The sequence below is a fragment of the Falco punctatus genome, assembly GCF_963210335.1.
Source record: "Falco punctatus genome assembly, contig: scaffold_28, whole genome shotgun sequence".
NCBI lineage: Eukaryota > Metazoa > Chordata > Aves > Falconiformes > Falconidae > Falco > Falco punctatus.
Genome location: NW_027660251.1, coordinates 84,338 through 101,781, shown reverse-complemented (window position 1 = coordinate 101,781; position 17,444 = coordinate 84,338).

The window sequence follows — 17,444 nt, the reverse complement described above, 5'->3', positions numbered from 1 at the left end:
CAGGGATGAGGCCTTCCTTGGCGTCCGTCCCTCAAACCCTCCCTCCGGCCCCCACGGTCCGTCCCTAAAACACTTCCCCTCTGGCCCCCAGTCCCTGCTGGCCCTGAAGGCCGGCCACAGCACTTGGTTTCAAGCCTGAGCTGGTCATGTCATGGCTGTTCTGGAATGTGTACAGTGAAAGAAGAGATTGAAATGGCAAATGTTCCCTCTCAGGGTGGTCCCATGCTGGCAAAGGTTGTCCAAGGAGGTTGTGGGCTCTCTGTCCTTGCAGATCTTCAAAGGCCAAGGGCACACAGTCCTCTGCAACCTGCTGTAGGTGAGCGTGCTGGAGCAGAGGGCTTGGCCCAGAGGACCTCCATGGGTCCCTTCCAACCCCACCCTCCCGTGTGGCTCTGTGCTTTGCTTTTCCTCCTAAAGGCCCTCAACTCAGCCCCGATGCCCGCTGGAAAGGGTGCTGGGGCAAGGGACGATCCCAAACTCCTCCCCTTCCCAGGGTCCTTCCCAGCACAAGAGCTCCCCACTCCGGAAGACACGATGGCAGACACAGTCAGGAGAGGGAAAAGATTCTTTTATTGTCAACACCAGCTGCGAGGGCCCAGGAGTCACAGCGGTTCAGCCGGTGAAAATCAGTCAGCACCTGCAACGACAGAGTCAGAAAGCTCTGATAAGCCCCCAGAGGCAGGAAGAGGCAGGATTTGGTTCCCCCTTCTTTGGAGGACACTGTTTCTGAGGAATTCCTCATGACCCAGAAGGGAGAGCTCTTGCTGGCCTCCACTAGGGGCCTTCTCCCCAGGGGTGATGTCCCTAGGGAGCTGTGCGTGCGCAGGGATGCTGACAGTGCCCCTGTGCCACACAGCAGGGCTCGACGGGGAGCCCCTGGGGAGCTGCCGTGGGGCTCATCCCAAACCCTGCTCAGCACCAGCCCTCGCCGGCCCTTGCCAGCCAGCTGGGCTGACTTAGGGCCGTGTTCAGACTCGGGAAAGATGGGCAGCAGCGCCTGGTACGCACCTGGCCTTCCTGACGTGCTGCACCTTCCTGCATTTTCTCAGGTTTGGGTCAGCAAAATGAGTTCCTCTCTTCTCCGTTTTATTTTTGCTGTGCTGTCCCTCTCCTCTGCCCAGATTTCTTTTCTCTTTCTTTTCCTCGAGTTTTCCTTCTCCTGGTGGGATCCTGAAAAACTTTCCATCCCACAGCGTGATGAGATGGGGAAAGCCCCAGGCCCCTGCAGTGAGCTCTCAGGTCAGGCAAGGGGAGCTCTTCCTACCTGGTTTCCTGGGGCAGGCTGGTCAGTTTTTGCAGGCATGCCAGGGACTCTTCCGTGCCCTCGGGGGTGGCTGGAGGCAAATCTGGAGGTGCCTAAACCAGAAATTTGGGAGGTAACGGGTGGCAAGTAACGGCCTGGGGTAGTGAGGGCCTGACTGCCGAATTGCCATCTTAGCTCTACAGAGGAGATGCTGGTTTGCATCATGCCCATTTTGCACAGTCCAGCCAATGCAGCCTAGACTTGATGAAGCTGCGACGGAGTAGGATTTGAGCAAAAGCCCTCTCAAGGTGACAGCTACTCCCTTCTGTCCTTTTGTGGGTATTTTGTAGGTATGTTTTGTTTGATGAAGCAGATCATACTTAATGAAATGCATTCCAGAAACAGCCTTTCCAGTTTTCCTTAACACGTACCACTCTGGGGGGAGAGGAGGAGCCCCAAAGGCACAAGAGAGCAGCTGCCAGGAGGAGGCCCAGCAGCTACTTGGCCTCCTGGGAAATTACTGTCCCACTTGAGACATGTTGTCCCAGTGTCTGTGGAGCTGCCGTACCTCTGCCGCTTTGGGCCCTGACCCTGTGTCTCCCCCAGCTCCTCTTTTGATGTCCAGCAGAGAGGCGTCTGCATCCAGAAAGGCTTTTGCTGGACGCTGGGTGTCTGCTGTGCCTGCAGGGCCACTTTGCTCTTCGTGCTGCAGCTCTGGAAAGCAAAAGCACGTGCAGCAGCGTGACTTCTTGGAAGTCAAGAACATCTCAAGCAAAGCCCAGCCAAGCCCTACACCGCTTGTCTCCTCAACGTTGAGGTTTCTGGCATCCCAAGCCCCAGTGTCTGTGACAAGCCTCAGCCCCTCCTCCTACCTGTGCGCCTGTGCATGGGTGCTGGCACCTCCTCGGCTGATGGAGGGGAGAGGCCGGCCACCTCCCCCCCAAAGATGTCCCCGCAGTTTTCAATCAGGAACTCCACCAGCACGTTCACCTGCAGACATGAAAGCCTTGGTCTCAAGCCAGGTGCCTGCAGACGTGTCAAGCAGCCTTTCCCGCTGCTGACGCTTTGTCTGCGCAGGTGGCTGCGGCTGGGGGTTGCTCTTCCAGGCACCCAGCCCACCAGCCCTGGCTCAAGGGAGGAGGCAGCCAGGGACCTCTCAACAGCCAAGCTCCGATGGGCCGGGAAGGCAGCAGCCGGCTGCTGGGTAGGGCGTACCTTCTCGGTCACTGCCAGCATGGCCTGCAGCGGGAGCAGGTCCTCATTGGGTGGGCTCAGCAGGTTGGGCCCGACGCAGATGGCCAGGTTGCTGCAGCTCATTCTGCTGGTGGCTGCGTTGTTGCCGATGTGCTGCAGCAGGGCCATCAGCCGCTTCAGGAGGAGGAGATTGGCCACAGGCAACTTGTCAGCCACCCTGAGGGAAGAGGAAGACAAGGCTGATGAAGCAGAGGGTGCCCACAAGCCGTGCCTGCAGCTGGCCCCAGGCGGGTGGGAGCCAGCAGCCGTGTTGCACAGCTTGGCAGCTGCCCGAAAAGACAGCTTTCTGAGGAACCCATGCTTTGCAGGCAGGTCCCAGAACTCTCCCGGTCCCTGCTCAACAGGCAGGCTGCTGCCCACACTTACGCTTTCAGCTCCTCCACCTTGGCCTGCTTGCTGGCCCTCTCCATGGCTGCCATCCAGTCCTCGTAGAGGTCGATGATGAGGAGCTTGGTGGGGATGCTTCGCAGGAATTCCTGCAATGCCAAGGGCTGCAGGTGAGCCTTTGAACGCTGCAGGCCAGCCAGGAGCTCCTCCAGCTGCAGCTCAGAAGCGCTCACCTTCAAGATGACGGCCAGCAGCAGTGCAGGCTGGCTTCCCACATCGACTTCCGTGCCGCGGTCCAGGGCCTCGCGTAGCTGCCGAAGTTCCGTGCCGCCGGCAGCTCTGCGGAATATCCCCTCCGTCGTCGGTCCTTCCTGGTGCAGGACAGCCAGCAGCTCCTGCAAGAGATGCAGGACAGTGGCTTGGCTGAGGAGCTGCCCTGCAGCAGCGGTGGCCGTGGCCAGAGCTCTTCCCCAGACTGGGCTCTGTCCCCCTGCAAAGGGGCTGGGAGCAGAGAAGCGTGAGCCACGGGCAGAGAGCCCAATTCCCCAGTACCTGGAGCCAGGGGACGCTGCCTGTGGACTGAGTGGGGGGCTGGGGACCCCGTGTGCAGGCTGGCTTACCTGGATGGGCCGGGGCAGCGTGTTGTCCTCCCCACAGAGGGCTGCCAGGGGCTGCCCAAAGAGCGCCTTGCTGCAGCCGGAGCCCGCCTGCCCTGGTGCCTGGGCAGCGGCCGGGGTGCGCCGTAGAGCAAAGGGCCAGGGCAGCCCCATCCTCCTCCTGCTGCTGCTGCTGCTCCCTCCTGCTGCAAAGGAAAACAGAGTAAGACGCCATCAACGGAGAACCCCAGGCCAGCGGTCCCAGAGCCTGCTCTGCCCTGCTCTGTCCTGCCCGCAGCACGATGCTGTGTAGTGCGGCAGGACAGGCAGGGAGCCAGCAGCTGGAACCGTGGCTTTGGCTCAGGAGCTGTGGCTTGGAGGCTGCCGAGAGCTGGTGTGCCACCAGGACAGCCTGTCCCAGCCCTTGCCCTGCCCTCCTGCAAGCTGTGGGCAGCCGCAGAGGCTCTGTGTCCTGCAGAAGCTCATGCAGCGGCCGCTCTCCAGCTGGTGTCCTTGCCAGTCCAGGTGTTGTCCTCCCGTGCGGTGCCCAACCTGCATGGCGACACTCAGGGGACAAGTGAGCACAGTTCAATCCATTGCAGGAGGTTGCCTTTCTTTCCCAAACTCACCTGGCTCGTGGCAAAGTCCTCCTGCGTTTGCAGATGGGGCCGTCGCAGGCCCTTGCTTGGGATGAGCCTGCAAGAACCAAGAATCAGGCTGCGCTTGGACAGCAGCCCCGCAGCAGAAAGGGCCAGCGGCGAGCTGCCCCCCGGAGCCAGCAGCCTGAGCATGGCAGAGCTGGGACCCTCTGCCCTCCCAGGCTCTCTGCCCCGTGCGGCAGGTTTCGTCCCAGCTCCGCCAGCCAGCCAGTACGTACCAGCGTTCCTGGTGTCTCCCCAACCCCCTCTGCTGCGGAGCGGTACTGTGGGAACCCCCGCCCTCCTGCACATGGTCACCCCACTCGCTGCACATCCCAGCACAGCCAGAGATGGGTGAAAGGCAGCCATTCTCACCTCTGCCTGTGCCTCCATCAGCCTCTCCAGGCTCCTGGCGCGCACTGTCCTCCACTGGGCGGGAGAGAAGGAGGGGAAGAAGGTGAGCAGCCATGGGTCTGCTGCTCGGCTGCAGGAGCAGTGCTTGGGGACAGGGCCCAGAGCAGAGAGACACTCACGGCGTGGCGGCGACTCAGCTCCTTCTCCAGGAGCTTGATGGATGTGAGACGGGTGACGCGGGCTCCCGTGCGTCTTTCTGGTGTCCTGTGCACCGGGAAGGGAGAGGGAGAGAGCTGGGTGAGCCCCAAGCCGTCTCTTGTCTCTTGTCAGGCAGCTGTGCCCGAGAGCTGCCTGCAGTCCCAGGGGCACCTTCCCCAGCTGGGGGCTGTGTTCCCCCGTGGGCCCAGCTTCTCCTGGAGCACGTCCCCGGCTTACCCCAGCAGCGTGGCCACCCACAGCTCCTTCAGTGCCTGGGAGCTGCAGAAAGAGAGGGGAGACAGCGTCAGGCCCTGCTGCCCCCAGCCCTGGGCAAAGGTGGGTGCCTGCACAGCCCTGCCCCGTGGGGCAGGACAGAGGCGCTGTCCAAGCCCTGGGTCGCTCTGTCCTGCCCGAGCAGCTGTATTTGCCCTTCCCTTCTGGGGACCAAAAGGTGACCAGGGGATGCAGGATGGGGAAACATCCCCCATCCCTCCCTCCCTGCCACCGAGCTGCCTGCTCCCTGCCCAGGCTCTGCACGCAAGGCAGAGGCCAGTATTCACGGGATGGCGTGGGCACGGCTGGGAAGCTCTCCTGCCCGACCACGACTCACCCAAAAGTGGCGATGCAGGAGCCGGTAGGCCAGGCGAGGATGACAGAGGTGCTGTCCTCATCGGTGCCTTGCTCCTCCTCCTCCTGTCCATCCTGCCCCGCAGCCTCCTTCCCGCTGCTGAGCACCCACAGCTGGTCCAGGGCCAGGCAGAGCTGTGGGCGCAGGCTGGTGCCATGTCTGCAGAGAGCAGAGGCGGGCACTGAGCTGGAGGGGGGCTCCTTGGGCTGGGTCCCCACGCGCAGAGCCCTGTCCCCCACCTGGCCTTGGGACCGACATTGGTGCCTCCAGCACCGAGGGGCCGGGGCCTGGGGCTGGTGCCAGGGTGTCCCTGGGCCGGGGCTGGGGGCAAGGATCTGGGCTCTGAGGGTCTTACCGCAACTTGGCGACCACCAGTTCCTTGTGGAGGAGGAGCAGGCGCCTCTCGCTCCTCTTGCGGCCCCGGGTCAGCCGCACGTCTGCGCTCAGCGCCGGCTCGGCATCGCTGAGAGCCTCCCTGCAGAGCAGAGCGTGGCGGGCATGAGCAACGTCAGTGCTGCGTGGCCCAGCTGTGCCCGTGTGTCCCCGAGCCCGGGGGGAGCCCACCTGGAGCTGCAGCAGCAGCAGGCCTGGCCCATCCTGCCCGGGAGAGGAGGGCCCTGGCTGTGCACCGAGGAGGGGGCCCAGCCGGCGACGGGGAGGCTGGGAAGCGGGGTGCTGGTGCTGTGGCAGCGCTCCTGGGCCAGAGGCTGCCTCCTGCCAGCGCCGCTGCGTGCCAGCACAGCTCTGCCGTGCTGCCTGTGGTGGCCGTGGGCTCCCCGTGACCAACGGTCTGAGCCCAACGGAAAGTGGGCGGAGCCTGGGGGGGCGGGGCTGGGGCCCTCTCCAGTATGGCCGGCCCTGCCTTGCCCGGGGGAGCCCCGAGCAGGACAGGGCAGGGGGCAGGGACCACCTCCCTGCGCCTGCGGCCAACGCTTTCACCTGGCTTTTTGACAGGGTCCTGCTCAATAAAAGAAGCTGTTTTTCCTAGAGATGGCCATTGTGGCTAGAGGCAGACTCCTCTTGGTGGAGGCCGGCCTAGCGGTTGGAAGGCCTCTGGCAACCAGGCCGTGCTAGGCCTCAGGCCCCAAGGCGCTGGAATTGGAGCAGGCCCACCGGGAGGAAAAACTTCCATTTTTACCAAAAGACGGGGGGACTAGCAGCAGTCAAGAGCCGCTCGTGTCCTGCCAGGCGCCACAGGGAAATGAAATGTGTGGTGAGCTTCAGCAGGAATTGTGGTGCCCCTGGAGCACCACCCTTGCTTGGGAAGGCTTTATCCCACCTGGGTGTTAAGGCTTCACCCTTGGCAATCAGGGCTGGATGAGCACCACCCAGGAGCCCCTGCCCTGTTAGCCATGACCTTCACCCAGCCGGTGGCCAACACGGCCAGGGGCGAGTCTGTGGGGTAGGCCATGACCATGGCAAAGAAGGGACCCGTAGTCGGCTTTTGATGGCCCGTGTCTCATTTCACTGTTGACCCTAAGCAATGCCTTGCTTCAAATAGAAGCCATTCAGAGAGTTACACACCCGCCCTTTTCAGGAAAAATGCCGGAAATCAGAGACGTGTAGCAAGTTCTCTGTTGGCTGTTGTACACCGCAGCAAGAAGCAGCGTGGGTCCAGTGGCTAATGCTGGAAGGGGAATTCAGCACTTGTGGGAAAGGGATATAAAGGCACTCTTGTGGGCCAGGCTGGGATTGGGGAGCCTGAGTGGGTGTCTGGGGTCCCAGCTTTCCCGCAGTGCTGACTGTGGTGCCTGCTGCTTGTTCTTCCCTGCATCGCCGGCTGCATCCACCTGATGGGGCTGTGCTTGGGAAGGGCTCCGGGGGTGAGCAAGCCCATGGGAGAGGGCTGCAGAGAAGCTCTTCTCCAGAGATCTACCAGAAACTGTGCAGAGCATCCGAGAGGATGCTCTGTGTGACAAGGGAAGGTGCCCGTTGGTCCAATGTATGGAGCCTGCAGGGCTCCCGTCAGGGTCCTTTGACCGACCCATCCTCCAGCCAGCAATCCAGGTGCTGGGGGGTCCCATGCAGGTCTCCTGAGGTACCCTTTAGCCCCGGTGAAGGTGTCATGCCTCAGTGTGTGCTTGCAGGGCATGTTTCCTTCCTGCTGACAAGGGTGGAATTGCAGTTAAATGCCCTTGGGCGATCCCGAGCCAAAAGCAGGTTTTTTTCTATGGGCCACACTGCTTTGCAGTCCATGTGTGTGGTTCAGCTCCTGCATGGGAGCTGAGGACACGAGGTGACCTAGCTCTGAAGCTGGCCACTCTTGCTCCAGGCAACTCCAGTTGCTTGCGTTTTCCTTCAGCTTCCCCAGCCTGATGATCTCCACTGTCACCTCCTCCCTGCCCTACGAGAAGTATCCCTCTCCCAGCCATTAGGACAGTGGCGCAGCACTCAGAATCCAGATCACTGGTAGAGAAGTAGGACAGAGGAAAAGAGAAGTTCTCCTTTGAAAGAAATCCTTCTTTGTCCTCCTTTAGCTACTAGTGGATGAAAAAAAGGGGGACAGAATTTCAGGCCAGCCACAGCACTGGCTTTCAAGCCTGAGCTTGTAATGTCATGGCTGTTCTGGAATGTGGTACAGTGAAATGAGAGATAGAAATGGCAAATTTTCCCCCTCAGAGCGGTCAAACGCTGGCAAAGGTTGTCCAAGGAGGTTGTGCAGCCTCTGTCCTTGGAGATCTTCAAAGGCCAAGGGCACACAGTTCTCTGCGACCTGCTCTAGGTGAGCATGCTGGAGCAGAGGGCTTGGCCCAGAGGACCTCCATGGGTCCCTTCCAACCCCACCCTCCCGTGTGGCTCTGTGCTTTGCTTTTGCCCTGGCAGAGATCTTCAGGGACTTTGCGTTCCATTTTGTGTTGCCTTAGGGCTACAATGTGCTGTGGTTTGGGGGCAACAAGGTTATGGTATGCCAGAGGTCAGGCGAGTTAGTGTCAAAGTGTGTTACTGTTATGGACAGAACCTGTGTTTTTTGGCCCTGTGTTCCTAGGGTTATGGCATTTTTATCTTGTCTTGCGATCTGTGTGGTTGTTTTTTTTGTGGAGAGTGCCTTTTTTCAGCTATTTTGCCTTTGTGGGGTTTGGATGGGGGCCTTTGGTTTGTGTATGATGTTTCTTCTGGTTGTTTTTCTGCTGGGCTGGTGGATGGTGGTGTTTTTTTCTGTCTTGAAACCATCGTTACAGGCCTAATATATCTCCTGCAGGTCAGGCAGTGTCACTTCTGGCGTGGTCTGACTCATTTCTGGTGAGTTGGTAGGTAGGTATGGAGGACTTGTGGTCCGTCCATGGAGGATGACTGCTAGAGGACTAAGAGGCAGATCTGTGGAGGGGTGAGAGGACTGCTGGCCCATAAGCAGTGACTGTCAGAGGATTAAGTGTACTTGAATTTACGTGGGCTTCCAAATTCATGGTTGTTTCTCCTGCCTTGCGGAAGAGCCATGGGAAGTCACCAGCCACACGGAAGGATAAAGGGTTTCCCACGGCTACGTGGCTTTTTGGGTTTTGCTTTTGAATAAGAAAGTCCTGTCTCTACATGAGTAGAACTATAAACGGTCAATTTTGCCAACTTTAGAAAGCAGGGAGCAGCACTTTTGTGCTGTGCCTCACATGGCGGCCAGGGCATGGTGAGAAACAGCAAGAGAGTTTCTTCCTGGAACCTTCTCCAGGGGAGCAGTGCTGCACTTGTCAAGGTGAGGGGTTTTTTGGCTCTATGCGATTGCAAATGTGAGGGGTTAATTTTCAGAACACAGCTATTAGGGAGCAGTACATTTGTGCTGTGCCTCACATGGCTGCAAGGACAGAGTGAGAAACAGCAAGAGAATTCCTGCCTGGCACCTTCTCCAGGGGAATAGTGCTGCACTTTCACAAAGTGAGCTCTGGTTCAGCATGAGTGCACAAGGTTTTGGTCAATTTTCTCACCACAGGAAGCAGGAAGCAGCACTTTTGTGCTGTGCCTCACATGGGTGCCAGGGCAGGGTGAGAAGCAGCAAGAGAATTCGTTTCTGGAACCTTCTCCAGGGGAGCTGTGCTGCCCTTTCTTAAGAGATACTTTTTCTTTTAGCTCTGCATGAGTGCACAAGGTTTGTGTCAATGTTCTCAGCACAGAAAGCAGGGAGAAGAAGTTTGGTGCTCTTCCTCACATGGCTTCCAGGGCAGGGTGAGAACAACAAGAGAATTTTTTCCTGGTACCTTCTTTATGGGAGGAGTGCTGTACTTTCCCAAAGTGACTTTTTTGGGCTCTTAACGACTGCAACGCTGAAGGATTAATTTTGCTCACCACGGAAAGCAGGGAGCAGAACTTTTGTGCTGTGCCTGACATGGCTGCCAGGGCAGGGTGAGAAGCAGCCAGAGAATTCCTTCCTGGAACCTTCTCCAGGGGAGCACTGCTGCACTTTGCCAAGGTGAGTTTTTTGGGCTGTGCATTATTGCCAAGGAAAAGAGGTCAGTTTTCTGACCACAGAAAGCAGGGAGCAGAACTTTTCTGCTGTGCCTGACACGGCTGCCAGGGCAGGGTGAGAAGCAGCAAGAGAATTCCTTCCTCGAACCCTCTCCAGGGGAGCAGCCCTGCACTTTCCCAAGCCATGTTTTTTGGTTCTGTATGGGTGTAAATGTGCTGTGTCAATTTCCTCACCAGAGAAAGCAGGGAGCAGAACTCTTGTGCTGTGCCTCACATGGCTACCATGCACGGTGGGAAGCAGCGAGAGAATTCCTTCCTGGTACCTTCTCCAGGGGAATTTCCCAGTTCCCGAGAGACTCCTGGCACTGGCTGCAAGGGGGCTCCCAGCCGAAGGGTGGGCCTGGGTGTTGTTGGGGTGGGAATTGGTGATGTCTCCTTTCCTTAGTCACGTTAACACTTTGGGATAACAAATGGATGCTTCGCTCCTATTGCTCTTTTATCATATCGCTCACAGTAACTGCTACTGGTTCCTTTTATCATATTGCATGCTATTTGCTTTTATTGCAATATAAGAAACTGCATTTGATATATTCCATTATTTGATATACTTGATAGATTTGATTATATTTGATGTGGAGTTCAGCTTTGCTGTGTATCCAGTCAGCCAGCAAAACATAATTCGGCGTAGTCGGCAGCGTACGAAGTAAAACTCTCTCTGTTTAGGAAAAAAAAAAATGTTCCTCGACTTGCTATTGTCAGGTGGGAACCATTGCCTTATGGTGTTTGGGCCAGAGTGGTCTGGTGGTGCTGGGCAGTTGGGCCATGCCAGGGACAGAGGGACGGGGGCAGGGGAGGGGGCGGGGGGAAGGGGTTTAGGGAGGGACGGGTGGGAATCGATGAAGGTGTTTAGGGGTGGAGCGGGGTGTGTGGGGGTGGGGGGTGGGGCAAGGATGTGTGTTTGTGGGAGTGGGTGTATGGGGGGTGGGGGAGGTTTGAGGAGGCGGGTGTGTGTGTATTGGTAAACCTGGGTATGGGGGTGTGGGGGGTGTGGGTGGGGGGGTGTGGAGGGTGTGTGTGTTATTTAGAGAACAGAGTGGGGAGCCTGGGGGAAGGGTTTTAGGGACGGACGGGAGGTTTGATGAAGGCCTTTAGGGAAGGACCGGGGATCTGGGGGAAGGATTTTAGGGACGGACCGAGGGTGGGGGAGGGCTGCACCAGGGTCTGGGGGAACAGGTTTTAGGGCCAGGGCGGGGAGGTGGAGGTGGGGGATGATTTCAGGAACAGCCTGGGGTGGAGGAGGGTGTCAAGGGAAGTCTTTCAGGGTTGTTTGGGGGGAAGGATTTTAGGGACGGATGTGGTGTCTGGCGGGACGTTTGATGCCACTGTATAGATTCCACTGTATATACATTTATGTCCAGGGATTCTGCTAAGGGGAAGCTGCTGGCTCGGCAAAGGGACAAGATGTCTGAGCTCCCCAGTTGCCACGCTCTGATTTGGTGTGTAGCTCTACGTTAAACACACCTGCGCACAAAGGTTAGGCCAAGCTGACTCTCTAAAGCTGTTAGAAGTGACGAATTAAGGGACCTCTCATCCAGGGAGTCAGCCTTGGGAAGGATGGGGAACAAAGAATGCATGGGGGAAAGATCTGCGTTCTCTTCGGTGATGCAGAAAGAGCCTCTGGGTGAGGACGTTGTGGTCGCAGGAGGAGACAAGCCGATAGAGTGCTGCGATCCGCAGAATGTTGGTTGGAATTCGGACAAAGGTAATTGTTGTGGGGGGAGATCGTGACCTCTGACTCAGATAGCCCCCCGAGAGAGGGCAAGGCCCCGCCTGGGGAGCACGGGGAGCTAGTAAAAAACCTCAGCAGTGCTGTCTGAGGGTGTGTGCTCGTTTGCATTAAAGCAAGCAACTTGTAACCCATCCCGTGCCTGACTGAAAATGCATGTGTAATGCGCTATGAGTGTGCAAGTGCTCTGCTGTCCATAGTGCGTACCCTCGAGGAACTGGGTGAGCACGCTCAGAGGAAACATTCCCCCGTGCTCCCAGCACTGCCATAAAGAATGCCGGCCTTCTGAAACTTGCAAGCAAGTCTTAGAGGGTTTTTCTCCCTGACCGACTTTATGGTATCATTCCCACCATACTGGAGAGAGCAAATCTTTTTCTCTTTGGTGGTGAAAGCAGCTTGGGGAGCGTCACTGAAGTGCAGCACTTTTTTAACCTCAGGTTTAAAGTGCCACCGGTCCTACCGTGGAATACATCCTTCCTCAGGCTTTCAGCAAACGGAAAGGATGCATCAAACCCACCCCACAAACATGTCCTGCACTTTTTTTATCTTTCCTGGAACGTGGGGACATGACCCTGCTGGGCCATCAGTGCCACCTGCCTGGGAGCCAAGATGGTGCCTTTACATCCAGGCTAAGGACTTACCTTCTTTTTTTTCCTTTTCAGCGACTTTAGAGCCATTCTTAGGGAGGCTGGTTAAGCTGGTTTACTGCACAGCTGGTCGCCAGTGGAGGGAAACGGTAAGCTCCGCTATTGCCTTTGGTGTTTACTTGTTACCTTGTCGCTCGTTTGAGTGATCTTACCATGCCCCGGCAAGCAGAAGCTATCACGGCACTTTAGGCCTTGGTCTAATAGTCATGCAAAGCAATATTGAAAGTCATTCTGAGATCTGGAACAGGCCCCAATGTGCATTTTATAAAAGTGCATCTTGGCTGCTCTTTATCTTTGTATGGTTTTTTTCCCCATTTCTCCAGACTGTTGAAGCTCTGAAAGGTGCCAATGAGCTGCTCTCCCTCAGTTTGCTCCTTTGCCTTTGGGGAGTGCGTTTCATGTTTTCTTCATGGCTTTGCAGAGGAGAAAATCCATGAATACACCACCTTGTTTTTTTCACCTAAGCTAATTTCAGAAACTGCCTCCTTTAACTTAGACATGAAACTCTTCTTAACCTCTTTGTGCACTTGTAGAAAAGCAGGGTGGGGTGGGGGGTGGGGGATGGGGGTGTCTTCAGGAAGTGCCCGCAAAAGAGCCTTTAGGAGACCCTGTCCCTTGACTCACATGTGGGGTAGTGAAGAGTCTGAGAAAGTCACGGGTGTTTTGGTGTTCACCAAAGCAGGTTTTCGTTTTGGTTTTTTTTTTTTCTTATTTTCTTTTTTATCTTATGTAGCTTATGTCACCAGGTAGTGACAGCCCGGGGGTGACAGGAGGGGACAGCAGGCAATGGCAGCCTGGAGGGTGACAGGAGGGGACAGTAGGTGGGGACAGGCCTGGGGGGTACAGGAGGGGAGAGCAGGTGTTGAAAGCCTGGCGGTGACAGGACCTCAGGCGCCAGATCATGGGCCGCGAGAGGCTGAAGGCAACTCACTGCGACCTGCAGGTCACCAACGCCCAGACCATGGAAGGTGCGTGGGGGCAGCGGGCGCGGGATGCGGGGACCGGCCGGCTGGCGGTGGCGCAGGTGGCCAGTGAGGCGGTTGGGCCGCGGCCGGCAGCGGTGACTTGTGCTGGGGCCTCAGAGCTGCTCTTCCGTGGTTGTGCGCTGGCAGCTGGCGTCAGGGCTGTGTGCGCAGCCAGGCACAGCAGCGTACGGGGTCGATGGGCGACACCGCGCGTGGAAGAGGTTTGGTTTCTGGGACCCTTCTAGGTAAAACGATAAGGAAATGTGGGACAATGCCTTGTAATCACAAACCTGCCAGATTTCTTTGAAAGCCGGCAGAGAAGGCTGAACGTGATAGAAAAGGAGTGGATGGCTAATTTGAAGGGGAAAAAAGTGGGTTTGGTGACTGAAATTTGTCTTCAGCTACTTTTACTCCACCGCATTGGAAAAGTGGTGCTTGGCTGTTGCAGAAACTGCTCAGTAGCAACGTTTGGGATCAAGAGTGTATCTGTGAGTGAGAATCTATGCAGACCCTGGAAAGCCATCTTGTAGACGAGCGTTCTGTCTAAAGTATACTTGGCATTTCTTGCCAATACAGCTTCTTTGCTACACCAAAGACATTTTCATTCAGATGCTATTGGGCATCATTTCTTCTTTTCTTTCAAACGGTGCATTTTTTTCCTGGTACTGCGTGTTAGACGGTGTCAGGGCAATACTGAAGTTTTATGGCAGATCACTTATGGTGAATATACCTAAAAATGTTCTTCGAGAAGCCCTAAGTTCTTTTGAATCTCAGAAATGGTGCTTGATTCTCAGAGACGGTAATGGTTTCGTATTACTTAGCGTGCTGTCTCAGTTTGGTAATCTACCATCTGGCAAAGCTTGCATGTGATTAAAGACTTTGGGATATGACAGAAATAAAAAGACTTGGAAACCATTTCCATTCCTTAAACATTCAAATTTTACCGGGTGTTTTGTTTTGTTTTTTTCTTTTTTTCCTGTGGTTCTGTGACATTCTCTCAACAGTCTTTTCTTTACAATGTGTACTCATAGGTGTTTTCCCTCTTCCTGTTTGTTGTATTAAAACTTAAACAGGATGACATGCCTGCCACATGTGGTAACTGTAACTTTGGCCCCAGCCTTTCCAGTGGTTGGACCTAAACACGCTGTTTACCTACAGATAGGTAAAGTATGTTCAGGAGAGTATCTGTGAGGAGACTTAACAGCACGGTGTTAGGGGTCTTGGGGGTGTTACGGGGTCGCGTGTCACACGGCGGTAGAGATAGACATGCAGGTAGAGGCAGATGTACAGGTTGTGACACAGATACTTACTGGAACTTCTGTAAGGGTGTCTTCCCTGTGGAAATGCAAAAATCCCCCAGTGGTTGTCAGAGCAAAGCTAAGGAATACATTTCAGTGTCATACACGTGTCTGCCAGATTTTGGGGTTTTATACATAACCGTGAATTTCCGTTTTTGTTGAACAGCATCTGCGTGCCTAAAGTCACCTTCAGAAGATGAAGGAAAGAACTCGGCCAGGATGTTCTGCCTAAAGGGGGTTCTTGGAGATCTTCCCTGTGGAGATACGGTCGTGGGTTTTATAACTTGGTGCAGGAGTCCTGACTAAATGGTGACATGATCTTGGAAAGACCCTTCAGTGAACCTTGAGTGAAGATGGCCAATTGTTCAGATTTTTCCGGGCCGCGTGATCACAGAAATCTCGTAATAGAAGCAATGCTAATAGAAGCTGAAAGTAAACAGGATTTTAAACATCACTGGGGGGAAAAAAAAGAGATGGTGGACTCTTTTTGAAGATGGTGGGAAGGCAAAATGGATGGTTGGGATGTGTTTGAAAAGGTGGGAGGCAGGGTGGGGGTGTCCTCTTCCGTGCTCGCTATTATGGAGACATGTTCTAGGGTTTTGTAAGCTAACAGGAGCAAAAGCAATGAAAGTTAGATCAGGAAAGAACCTCATGCTTTAGCAGACACTGCTTTAGTGACTTTAGAGACCATTTTGCTGTTGGCGTTGAAACGATTCCAAAAAAATGGGAAAGATTTTGCTGCTTGTGTTTGACTATCAGACCTGAAGATTTCTGGAAAGGTACCGTGAGATGATGAAAGCATGACGCTGTGTGTAAAATGTTGCTTTTCTATCTGTAAAGGGATTCCCTGAAGTGCTACGTGACGACATGTTAATATCACTCTTACAAACTGACTGATGCTTTCTCTGTATTGATGTTGTTTCCAGAATACACAGATGATAATGCCCTGATTCCGGGGAACTCATCGGTAACTGTTAGGGGAGTCCCTGTTAGAGGAGTTAAAGCTACCGGCAAAACAGACCTTGGGTAAGTAGCCATAACGCGTTGTGTTCTTTGGGAGGGGTTTCAGTGTGTTCACCTTCTTTGTGGCTGTTGGTTTACGGAGGCATTCAGGGTGTATCTTTCTTGTTAAAGCTGCTGTTAACTTTTGTTGTGGCAGGGCAGATTTGAATGTATCTGTCCCAAAGCAGACTTAGATTTTTCAGCCCGCTGGGACGTGGCATTCAAGCTCCAACAGTGGTGACTGTTCAGATGTTTGAATTGGGTTTGTTCTTGGGCTTGGTTTTTCTGAGAGTCAAGTTCTCCATCCTGTTTCCTCTATGCAGAGAGATCCCTTATTGTATGCTTTTGCTTGTATTGCTTTTAGAGTAAACGGAGAGACACATTGCAGTGTGAACTGGTGATTTGTTCCCATCTGCCAGCAGTCCGAGTCTCCGTGTTTGCCTGCTTCCTTTGTTTGGGGGAGGGGGGCAGGGTATTCTTACACCCCAAAGCGGGGTGTGTGTGTGGGCTGCATACTGTCTCCAGAGGAAAGACTGAGAGTGGCCAGCTGGCAAACCGTGCAAACAAGAAGTTTCATTCTTAAGTGCTTCCTATTAGATTCCTAAAGACAATGTCTATGTCGGGCAAGAGAAAAAGAACAACATCCTAAAGCGTATTGCCTTTTGTGCCAGGACGGTGAAGGAACAGTTGATCTTTTCCAAACCTGAAGCTCAGAAAGCAGTTGAGCACTTTCCCAAATGTTAGTAGTTACCTTTCTAAGTTTGATTTCACCCTAAGCTGCTCTCTGTGCTCCAGGTATTACTGCTGTATTCCTCAGATTTATGGAGGACAGAGAATCTGATTACAATTGCAGATACTCAAATGTAAGCCTGACTACAGCATTATCGCTGTCATCGATGTATTCGTACAGTTCAGTTCTGTATCAGCTGCATCAGCATGGTTTGAATGCTCATGTTTTCAAGGCTTCTTCAAGACAGACCTCTCCTCCACCGTTAGTAGATATTATTGACTTGTGGTTTTGCCATGTCTTTCTAATGTTAGTTCTCAATAAATAGAGTGTACTGGCGCGTTACAGCGTGTCTCAAACAAACAGTACAGCAGCATCCTAGTACCCATGAAGCATCTGCAAGCAAAACCCCCTGAATTTATGTGGCTCCCCTGTAAGCTTTGGGCATATTACTGCAGGAGGTGTTGCAGTGCTTTCAGGCGCTACCAAGACTTTCTGGATGCCACAGCACTGTGCTTCTAAACATGGCCTGGTTTGGGGGGTTAATTTAGGTGGGGATGCTTAGTGCTGTCTTGTCAATATAGCCTCCATTTCTGGTTGGATGGCACCCTCTCCTGGTGTTGGAATGCTGCCCTAAAATGAGAGGCTAGGTGCCACTAGCATCAAAGATCCAAGAAATACCTGCACGTGGGGGTAAGGGATGAATGCCGCTGCTCTCCTAAAGTTGCAAATGGATTGGGCAGGTTAGCTTTCTATTCCTTCAGCTGGAAACCTTGTGGAAACAACTGGTAGAGTCGTTAGTGTTTGGGAATGCTGAACGCATGGTGTCACGGTGGAGAGGCCTTCAGAAATGCGTTAGTCACCTTGTAGTATCTTCCTCAAGGCAAATGGATGGAGAAACCCTGGTGTGGTAATCTAAAGCACTTCCTCATGTTCAGGAGGTACGTGGCTGTACTTGCGAGCCTGGTGGTGGTGTAGCAGTGGCAGGAAGAATGAGCCTTTCTATTTGTGCAGGACCGGCACAGCAGCCTTTGGGTTGCCTCTGCTCGTGGGACGCTTTGGATGATGTATGAATTGTTTGTTAACTGATGGACGGTTGCATGTTTGATTCATGAGTAGCATGCAGGTACAGACCAATGAGTATGTGGAATCTCGGCAAGGGCTTGTGTGTCATAAGTGTTTCCTAAAATATTGTAGCATGTTCAAGATGATCCTAAAGCAAATTCTGGTAATCCAGGCTTTTTTTCTTATTTTTTTAACACAGGCCTCCTCGACCACAGAAAATCCTTGGAACTGCTTTCAGGTGATGTTTCTACTGCTATTGGTAGTCACTTTAGGCTAGAGGATAGTAGGTACCTGAACACAGTGCTTGGGCTTCCACAAAGAAAC